The sequence below is a fragment of the Vanellus vanellus genome (genome assembly GCF_965231255.1).
Source record: "Vanellus vanellus genome assembly, chromosome: 20".
Taxonomy (NCBI): Eukaryota; Metazoa; Chordata; class Aves; order Charadriiformes; family Charadriidae; genus Vanellus; species Vanellus vanellus.
This window is the reverse complement of record NC_138925.1, coordinates 8,920,694-8,931,177: the sequence shown is the minus strand read 5'-3', so window position 1 is coordinate 8,931,177 and position 10,484 is coordinate 8,920,694. Positions and strand designations below refer to the sequence as shown.

The 10,484-nt window shown below is 47.0% G+C and overlaps 2 pseudogenes across 2 annotated transcripts; both read right to left on the bottom strand.

The window, feature by feature from the left end:
* Nucleotides 1-809: 809 nt before the first annotated feature.
* Nucleotides 810-1,940, bottom strand: LOC309680035 (actin-1-like; annotated as a pseudogene). Its single transcript has 2 exons — nt 1,880-1,940; nt 810-1,760 (listed from the first exon to the last, which is right to left on the bottom strand). The product of its transcript is annotated as an actin-1-like (transcript).
* A 705-nt stretch (nt 1,941-2,645) lies between these two features.
* LOC309679964 (actin-related protein T2-like) lies at nt 2,646-3,742 on the bottom strand (annotated as a pseudogene). Its single transcript has one exon. The product of its transcript is annotated as an actin-related protein T2-like (transcript).
* Between the last annotated feature and the right edge of the window lie 6,742 nt (nt 3,743-10,484).

The window sequence follows — 10,484 nt, the reverse complement described above, 5'->3', positions numbered from 1 at the left end:
CAGCTTTTCCCGAAAAAGAATCAGTGTCGGCTGCCTCAGGCCAATGCCTCCGCTTTCTCTTGGATCCCTGACATCAAAACATTTGTTCAGCAGTCCTCTAAGAACAAACCCAAACTAAATACCTGTCACCTTGTGCTCTCTGATTAATTCACTAATTTTAATTAATATTATATTATCTAAATGTAGTCTCACATAATGCATACGCAGGAATACACAGATGGACAAACAGAGGTGATGTTTTACGTGATGTGACATAGCAAATCACACGGCAAGGCCGCTAATAGCACCGAGATATTCCCGGTTTGAGAGCTCTACTTTAGCAGCCGGATCAACTTATTTTCCTTTCATGAGCAAAACCAAATTTAGAAGTCCAGTCCCCTCTGAGCTCCTCCAGGGCTGCTACAGGAGATCTCCAGCGCTATGGTGAAGGGTCAGCAATTCCCCTGAGCCCTCTATTTCTCCATCAGAGGTCTCTTTCCACTCTTTGGAAGTTTACGGTGGATGGCAAGGAGCCAGCCCCCACGGGCACGGGATGGAGGTGGCTTGTTCTCAAGTGTTTAAAATTCTGACAAACTGTTTGCAGTTCTAGCAGGGATCAACACATTTCTAGAATTAAAACCAAGATCTTGGATAGCAAAAATGCTCTGAACAAGGACTCTTTCTTCAACCCAATGCACAAGGGACCTTTCTTTAGTAAGCTATAAAATCACTTACTATAAATCAATTATTTTTGTACTGATTTATTAACTGCTCTCCAGCTGTTCAGATTGGCACTTCAAAAAAATTCCTGGATGGACCTACTGAAATTTTCAAAAGCATTTTCTGTGGAGTACTCTTGGTCCAACCTCATTATAGTCTTCCCTGGTAACCCATGTATTCCTAAACACTCTTAAGCTGGCAAGGATGGAAGCACCAACTCACGTGGAGTACATCCGATCTTGTGGCGAGACGATCTTGACATGAGTTGTGTTGGGAGCTCCTGCCTGGAGCTCCTTCAGAAGCCTCTCCTTGAAACCTCGGAAAAGAGTCGATCCGCCTGATAGCAGCATGTTCCTTAGGACGTTGGACTGGATATGCTCAGAGCACTTGGCGGTGCTCTGGAGGACCATCCTCCCAACCCTGGCCCTGGGACTTCTGCCTCTGTGGGCACGAAAAGCGCTTCGGGAGCTCAGAATAGCTGGTCTCCTGCCTTGACAGCCCTTCCGTCAGGGAGAATGTGTTCGCACATAATTTTTTCAGGCTTTTCCTACATATTCTGGCTAGGATCTAAAGCAACACAGCACAGCTTCTCCTTCATAGCCCTGACAATTTCTCTCTCCGCTGTGCTTACAAAGGAGTGCCTGGTCTCCGAGAGGAGCCTGGCAAGGTATTCGGTTACACCTCTGCCTGTAAAATCCAGCCTGGAAATGCACACATGGCAGGTAACAGCCTTTGTAGACAGGAGCCGTGACGGTGACACCATCGCCACGGTCCGGCACTGGTCCCGCTGTCGGGCACAGGCGTACAGGGCTGTGTGCGCTGCAGAGTCACGAAAGGAGCAGGTACCTGGAAGCTTCCAAACATCGTCTCAGCCATTTTTTCTCAGTGGGACAAAGGATTGAGAGGAGTCGCGGTCAGCAGTGCCGGCCCCTCATGCGGTTTCATTATAAGTTTATGTTTGTATAAGTCTCTCCAAATCTTCTCCATGACAACCCAGGATGTAACTACCCCATTTTCCATTGGGTAAGTAAAAGGCAAAATCCCCGTTTTGGACTGGGCTTCTTCCCAATATAGCAGTCCTCATGACTCACCCCAAACACGAAAAGTGTGAATTTGGGGTGTCCCACAACAGTAGAGATAACCTATTGGGGTACCTGTTCCCCTGGCAGACCCTCCTTACGCTGCCCAGATCCGATGTCAAAAATCACTGCGCGGGTCTCTGCCGCTGCGGCGTCGACCATCCTGCGCAGGATGGTGCTGTCCCTGGCAGCGGCTGTGGGCACCGAGCGTCGGCGAGACGTTCTAGATCCCCCAGTCGCAACCAGGCACCGCTCCGCTAAGCTCACCGTCCTCCGCAGCTGCGCCGGCAGCGCTGCTTCCTCAGGGAGCCGGCGGTGCCTGTACTTGGAAGTGAAACTGGGTGTTCCTACATCCCAGATAAATTACAGCGGAGAATCAATGGATTTTTTTCAGCCCCTCAGGCACAGAGGAGGGTCGGTTACAGTAATTGCATTTGCATTGATTTATATTTGGATTCTGTTTGGGGTTTTGCTGGGTTTCTAAAGGAAACATTTTTAACGAGGTCAAAAATAACATGAGAGGAAGTTTCAGAATACAAACCCCAGATAGTCAAAGACCTTAGAGGGAAGAACCTCCCAGCAGAGGAGGTGTGCTACTCCCCACGTGGCTCCAAGGCAGGCTGCGAGCCGGTTAACGAGTTACTGCATCCCCGTGATATGTGCACACCTGTAAACTCTGTGGAGGCGAAAGGGAAGAGAGATGATAAATAAGATCCTCATTACCGATGCTTTTAGTGTTTTATTTTCATACAGGTTTTGTCAGCCAACAAACGCACAAACAGCTGTAGCACCTTTTAGGTCAGTCAGCTCTCAGCAGGGTTTCTTGCCCGTGCGTTAGCAAGTCATTCACTTGGTCTGACGCGCTCCTTAAAAGCATTGCTGGTGACTGACAGCTGCCCCCAAATCCTTGTAATTGCTCATGGTGATCCACATCAGTTTGAAAGATGTGAGGCAGGTGAGGATGGAGGCTCCAGTCCACACTCGGTATTTTCTCTTGGGGGGTGCAATGATCCTCACAGGCGTGCCAGCAGGCACTTGCAGCTTCATCTCCTTCAGGATCCGCTCCTGCAGGCCAGGGAAGAGTGTGGACCCACCTCAAGGCAAGAAGTTGCCATAAAGATTCCTGAGCACGTCAATGTCATGCTTTGTGATGATGTTGAGGATCATTTTGTGCACGGCAGGAGTTTCAACTCCAATGTCTGCAGGCATAAAAAGGGTCTCTGGTACATGAAACAGCTGGTTGCCTATCTGGATGACAGAGTTGTCAGGCAATCTGTATTCTTGCATGATTTTTCTGGCTTTGCTTTCATGTATCGGATAGGGTCTAAAGCTACGTAGCACAACTTCTCTTTGACATCTCTCACGATTTCCCTTTCAGCCGTGCTAACAAAAGTTTGTCCACTCTCCAAAAGAAGCTTCATAAAATATTCAGTTACATCCTTGCCAGCCACCTCCAGCCTGGAGACAGCATGAGGTAAACAGTATCCTTCATATACGTGGGCATCCCCGCTGTTCCAGTCATACGGGCCGATGCACAGAGCACCAGAGTCGCCTGGGCCGCAATGGACACAGCCGGCACCATGACACCTTTGAACATGATCTCCATCATTTTTTTCTGGTTCTGCAGAGGATTGAGGGGGGCTTCAGTCAGCAGCGTCGGCCTTTCACAGCTTTGATTCTCGGCTCATACTCCCAGACAAGTCTCCAGATCCTTTCCATATCATCCTAGCGTGTAACTGTGGCATGGTCCATTGGATAATTCAAAGACAGGACCCCTCTTTTGCACTGAGCTTCTCCAATGTAACATTCTTTCTGTCCAGCTCCCAGCACTGGAGCTTTGACTTTTGAGTGACCAACAATTGCTGTAAAAACAGACCTCGGGCCACTGCGGTACCTGCTTTGAATAGCCCAGACCCATTGTCAAAGATTACAGCTGGGACATCCAAAACGTCGGGGTCAAACATTCCTCGCAGAGCCGACGGCTGCCCAGCACTCTTTGCCAGTTCACCTTTTACAGGCCGGCCACTGCTGCTAGGGAAGCCTTCTCGGGGGTGTACAGCTTGCCGTTCCCAACACGTCTGCCCCCAACTACCTTACAATGGGCAGTGATACAATAATACATTTCCCAGCAAGTTACCGGATCCCAGACACTTCCCTGGATATGGCCAGTGCAGCTTTACCATGACTCCAGCCGGAGGACTATCAACTCACCGAGTCTGATCCGCAGATCATGGACTGTAATGAGCCGAAAGGCATTTATTTCTCAGAATAGAAAGTCATTAATTCCAAAATACATGCATGAAAATAATTAATTTTTTCACACATGCCTCTGTCTTAGCTAAGACTCTACAAATATTTCCAGGGGTTGGTGAAGGTTAGGACAGTTTTGCCTCCTTGTAAGTATTAACTGAATTACCAGTTTGCTTTTCTGACTAATGTCTGCACTGGAAACAGACCTTTTCAACTGAGTCCTTTCTGATCCTTTATAGGAAACTCCTAAAACTTCTATTTTTAAATAGCTTGAACTATGCTTGGCACCAATTATGGCATTATGGAATATTTTCCCCCGTCCTTGTTACTTAATTTAAATACTACTTTTTGGTAAAATCACAAAAGTAAAATAATAATTTCTGCCTCTTACTGGTTTAAAAAACCCCGATAGCTCTAAACAACGCTTATAATACCTTTAGTGCAAAGAAATTCCTTCCCCTAATGAACCTATATCCTAGGCTGCTGACAAGCTGACCTGCCTGCAAATAAACAGACATGCAGATGTCTTCCTTCCACGCTTCCCTGTTCCCTTCAGCACTTTGCTGAGAACAAACTCTTCTTTGAAAGTTTGTTCAGAAAGATTAAAAATATCCTAGATCTTCACAACTGATCCTCGTTTCACATCTAATTGCTGTTTTTTTTTTTTTTAATTTTGCTTCAAGAGAAGATTCCAAAAGAAGAAAACGTCTATAGCTTTGAATCCAATCAGATCTGACAATCCAAATCTGTTTACAGAGAAAATTTCCTTAAAAAAAAAAAAAAAAATTACTATATAACTTCAGTTTGAATCCTTGGCTGCCAGAGTTTAATTGCTTCTCCTTGTGGCTCTAAATCCAGGGCAGCTTCAAAGCAAGGGTGGCTTCTATTAAATTTAATTACTTTTTCCTGCAGCTCGCATGGCAAAGGTGCCAGCTACTAAATGAAGTTGGTTATGAATCAGAGGCAGATTCCAAACAAAGATATATATTAGAAAGAGATTTTAAGTGTAAGCAAATAACCTCCTTGTACAGAGACATTTATACCCCAGATGAACTACCTAAAAAAAAAAAAAAAGCCATCTAACAAGGGATCAGCTCTGTGCATGTTATTTCCATTCTGCTTAGATTCCAGACGTGTTTGTGTTAAACGCCACTCTATACATTTGAGCAATTTCTCTAATCCTCTTAATATTTGTGTACATATATTTCAGTGTGTGGCACACTTGTTTTCATGTGTGCTTCTATATTAATGTCAACAGGTGTCCTAATCGTTTAAGAGGTTGTTATATGCATCGCACTAGAAGCCCCATTTAATCCCGCGTGGTCTGCAGGTCTGCAGGCAGCTTACAGCAGAGCACTCCGGTTTGAACATGATGTTGAGTATTCAAACAAGGGAATGTTGACTGCGATTATTCAATGGCAGTTGAACCTAGATGCAGGAATGCTCATCTGTTCCCCCGTATTGGTTCTGCCATAAATCACCTTAAAAAGGGCATGTGTGAATTAACGTTATTACCGTAGGGTTTATAAGAAGGGAAATTACTGTTTGTGCTCGGCTGAAGCACTGTACACTGGACTCGTAGCAGAGACAATAGGAGACATCTCACATTTCTCGTGCTCACCTGGTGGTACAGCTTACGTGGATATGACAGGACTTCACTCAGGAATGGAAAGAGCTCATTTTCTGAGAGCCAGTCCGTCTTCGGCCTTTGGCATTTGCCAGGGGCTGCCAGCTGTGGAGAGACACACGAGGAACTGGGCTGAGGCGAGCAAATCCATTCCACGGGAGATGCTAACGTCTTGAGTAGGTGGTGTCCACTGTTTGTCACCACTTAATGGGATGGAATATGAACTCGAAGCTGAGAGGCACGTTGGAAACGCAGTAATAATGTAATTCCCACAAAATACCAAACCTAAATGAGCTCTGCCCCGCAGACGCTGGACTGTAAAAATTCATAGACAGTTAAAAGTGTTGTTGGTAGGCCGGTCTCGCGTGCTTCATGTCAGTGCTGAGCCCACATTTTCACTTACCAGCTTTCGCGTGTCTTCTTGCTTCGTTGCCCGTGTCTCCTGCACAGTGACCCCCCCGGCAAGCCAGGGCTGCTCCTCTCCCCAGAGCCGTCCTCTGCCCGCCTCCTTCTGGAGACAAACACGTAACTGAGGGCAGATTCTGAGTGAACCAGCCCAGGCTGGCAAACACCTAGAAAAGGGTAACGAGCTGTGGAAGGTCTGAGTCTACCCGGGGTAAAACTGGAGGGAAAAGGACAGGCTAACTTAGTCTGTGTCCACGTAAACCCCCAGGGCCTGGCTGATGTGCAACATCTGTAGCGCATCCCTTTCCACATCTAGGAAGTGTTACCAAAAAGAGAGACAAGTAGGACCACAGACTGAGGGAGAGATGCTTCCCTCCATGCCTTTCTGCACCAGATTATTTTAGTATCTTCCCCGTTTTGCCTTCGTGTTTATGTGGGTCTTGTCCTCAGCTGACTGTTTTCTGGGTGTAACCTCATTCCGAGCCGGCACGGTACAGGACAGCGCTGGCGGCGATGTGATTACAGTACACCGAATACAGGTGAAACCCCTGAAATAATAACCCTTCATCAGAGAATCCCTTCACGAAATCTGTGGGACCATGATTATTTTTTCTGTTTCACAGGAAAAGGGGACAATTGCAAGGAATTTGTTCCTTCCCCAAACTCATTCCACCCTGAGTCTTTCTCGGGTTCCTGCAGGCAACTGATTTTGTTGGCTAACGCAATTAGTAGGAAATCTCAGACATACAGCTCCAAGGAAGACCTCTCTTTTCCTTCATAAACTTGACAGGGACCTGATGAACCGGCATTCATCTCTCCATAAAATAACTTCGCTTTCTTAGTCAAGATATACCCACCACCTTACTGGGGCACATCTCTTCTCTTACCTCTTTGTTTACAACACCCTCCCCCCCCCTTAAAAAGGCTTATTATCTTCTTGGCTTACAGTTTCCTCATTGTTTCTTTGGATGGGGAGGACCGACCGTGGGCTCTTGGCTGTGGGAAAGCTCTGCGACGGTGGCTCTGCCAACGGGCTGACCAACGCGGCTTTCCGGCTGGATTTTAAGCTGGAAATTTTGATTGCTGTGAAGCAATGCATTAAACACATCAAAAAGGTGAAAAGAAGAAAAAACAAGAGGCTGGCATGTGGTGGACACAAGTCTCAGGGCAGAGAGTCATGTAAACAGAAGTATACTGCCTTTTTACGCGCAGTAGTAATTTAGCACTTTCTGGGATATCCCAGAAACAAACCAAAGGATCTGTTAAAGTGCTAAAGCCGAAGTGTTAGAAGTTTGTACTTTTGCAGCTGAAAGATCCCAGTTGTAGAACCGTCTCCCTGGAGCACGCATACGATTTGTGTCACAAATAGGAGAGCATTTACGGAACGAATCCAAACGCATCACAAATAAACACTGCAAGAGAAATAGTGAGGAAAAGAGGGTATTTCAACCCCGTGGAAGTCTGAATGAGGAGGGACAAAAATTTTCTGCTCAGAATACCGCCATTGAAACCGTATGTGGTGAAGATAAACTGGAGGCTGCTCAGTCTTCTCCATGCCCCAAAAGCCTGGAGCTCACAGCGCACACAAGAATCAAGCATGCCAAATGCTGCGGCGATGATAAAGGCCTTTACCAGGTCAGTCGGGCTTTCCCAGGGACTGCGGGCGCGAACAGCAAAGGGCAGGCCCTGCTCGCGAGAATTCAGCGAGACCTAACGGGTGGGTGAGACAAACAGGGTGGAAGGCAAGGGAGACAGTGTGAAAGAAATCAGGGGCTGAGAGCAGCTCTTAGCCAGTAAGAAGCAATAATCGCCATCACAGATGCTTAGCTCTAACAACTTGACAAGATCCCTTTCTTCACATAGGAGCTGTGTTTGATTGCTCCCATACTTGTTTCCACCTAAAATCCCCATTTTGCAATGTCTTCCTGACACTCCAAACATCCGCAAAGCTCTTTGAAGTTGAATTTTAATGTGTTTATTGACACCAGTTATGATATTTCAAAACACATGGGCTACAAATTGTTACCATGCACTCCCAGTGTTTACAGTAATCCCCACATTAAAACAAACTCAGCCTTTCCTGATGATTTTATATCTTCTTGCTGACTCACTTGCCTGTGTTTATTTAAACTCCTGTTGAGGATTTTTTTAATATTCAACAGTTTAGAAACATAAAAAAGCCCTATCTGCAGATTTCATATACTTTTGAAACATTTTGCATCCATTTTTATGGGCACCACATGGCCCACATCCTCCTTTTCAATTTTTCTTGCAGATCTGTGACTTGCAATATGGGCTTCCCGTGCCCAAGCCCAGCAGTTAACCCCTCGCGAGCAGCCGGCCTCGGCCTTAGCACTGCCGCCGAGGCCTGGCCCAGCCACGGGTGGCTCCCGAAGCTCAGCCCTGATGCAGCCTCTTGGCCAGAGGAGGTTTCCCTCCGATCTCCACGTGCTAGAGGTGGGCTTAAGCCGCAGCAAGGGAAGATTTTAGGAGTCCACATTGGTACCCACTAGAAACAATTAGGGTGGCTCTTCCTTCCTTTGACCAGGGCTGGACTGCTGAACTTGTGAGGTCTCTCCCACCCTTGGCTGCATGGCCCAGCTGTAGTTCCTGAGGAACATGAAGTTGCCCCACGGTTCAAGTTCAGGAGCGCGACAGGGCTTTGCCACCCTCAGGGGCTCACGCTAAGTCAATCAGGGCCAAACGAGTGGCCTGTCCCGCTACTGAACGCGGCGGGCTAGCATGCACTTGGAAGTGGATGCCGTCGAGTCACTTGGGACCACGCGTCTTGCCAACGTCTGCAGCTCCAGGCCGTAAAAGGTTTCAGTAAGCAACTCAGAGCCAGGAAGGTTGGGCCCTCCACCACGCGGCATGAAACAAAAATGTTTTAAAACTCTCCATTTTAGCATCTACTGTTACAAGTGAACAGTCTCATAAAAGTCCCTATAAAGCATGTGACAAGCCTGAGCTCCTCGAACTGGCTCCGAGACCCTTTCAGCACCAAACCTCCTCGGTGGTGTCGTGGGCGGCTGCACCGACCGATGGCAGGGAGGAGGGAGCAGGACCCACTCCTGCACCAGGACCCGCTCCTGCTGATGTCCCCAGGCAGACCCTCTGGAAAGCAAAGCCAACAGGACACGTCAGTTTTGGCAGTGAACAAAAGCACTGGGGAGGGGACTAAGATCAATGTTTGCTAAATAGAAAAAAAGGATCTCAATTGGGGGAAAATACATTTATTTTATAATTCCTAAAAGGCATTAGAGGGAGGGAAATTGAAATTGTAAACAAATTATAAAACACAAAAAGTTACAGTGCATTGTCCTTTTAAAGGAAACTTTACTGCATGGCTAAATTGGAACAGCTCCGGGGACTCATTCATGGTCTTCTACTCTTTAGACTCACAAAGTCTAACCAGCATCTCTAGGGGTGGCTGGATTTAATAGTATCATCTAAAATGTAATAAACCCTGCAAGTGATGAACAACTGGGAAGGTGCAGAACCCATTGGGATTCAAATTTAATTCAGATGATTTGGAATTCAGCATCTGAGAACTGCTCGGGGTTCACGTGTTCTTTTCCATGTTGGAGAAAAGAAAATAAGATCTATACCTAGGAAACAATATAAATGATGCACAAATAAAAGTCTTGGTTGAAGATTTGTATATTTAAAAGAATAGTCTTGATTATTTGAAAATGAAGTCCAGGAAAAGATTTATATTTTTTATTGCCTGAACGCTCTGAATCAGGTAAAACAATTTCACGAAGCTGAGCTCCAATCCCTCATCCACAAATTAACCTCTCCTGGGGAAATGGCAGAACTGAGGCCTCGTGGCTCCACTCTCTGAAATAACTCCGTCTCCTACAGGTTGCCCTGGAATACTAATAGGAAGGAGGCGAGTTTTAGGATCAAGGCAGGAAGAGGAGGCGGCAGAGCTGCGCGGTCCATTGCTCGCTCCCCCCTGACCGCGAGCGCGTCTCTCCAGCTCTGCGCGGCCGTGGGACCTGTGAAACAACTGCGGCAACCTCACACCATCCCCTGCAGCTCCGGCGGACCATTCCAGACTGCACCTGACGCCTTTCAGCACAAGACCAGTACTAATGCTAACGCCAGGCATGAGAACAAAAGCAAAGCGACACTTTTTATAATTCTGCAAGAGCCCTCCCCACTCAGACCCCTTCTGGATGAGTGGGTGGTGCAGAGACACGGTCTGCAGATGGCCCTCTGACGTCTGCGTACAGGTCCTGCGTGCCATTCCCTGCCACCTCTGTGGCTCCCTGCCTGCTCAGGTAAGAGCCTTGGTAGAAGAAATCAGAGTTGTTGGGAGTTTTGAGACTGTAGGATGGAAAAAAAGGGAAAGCAGGGCTCTCCTACCCTTGGAAAACTGTTAATTCAGCATTAAATACATACGGAGCTGTGCTGGAATC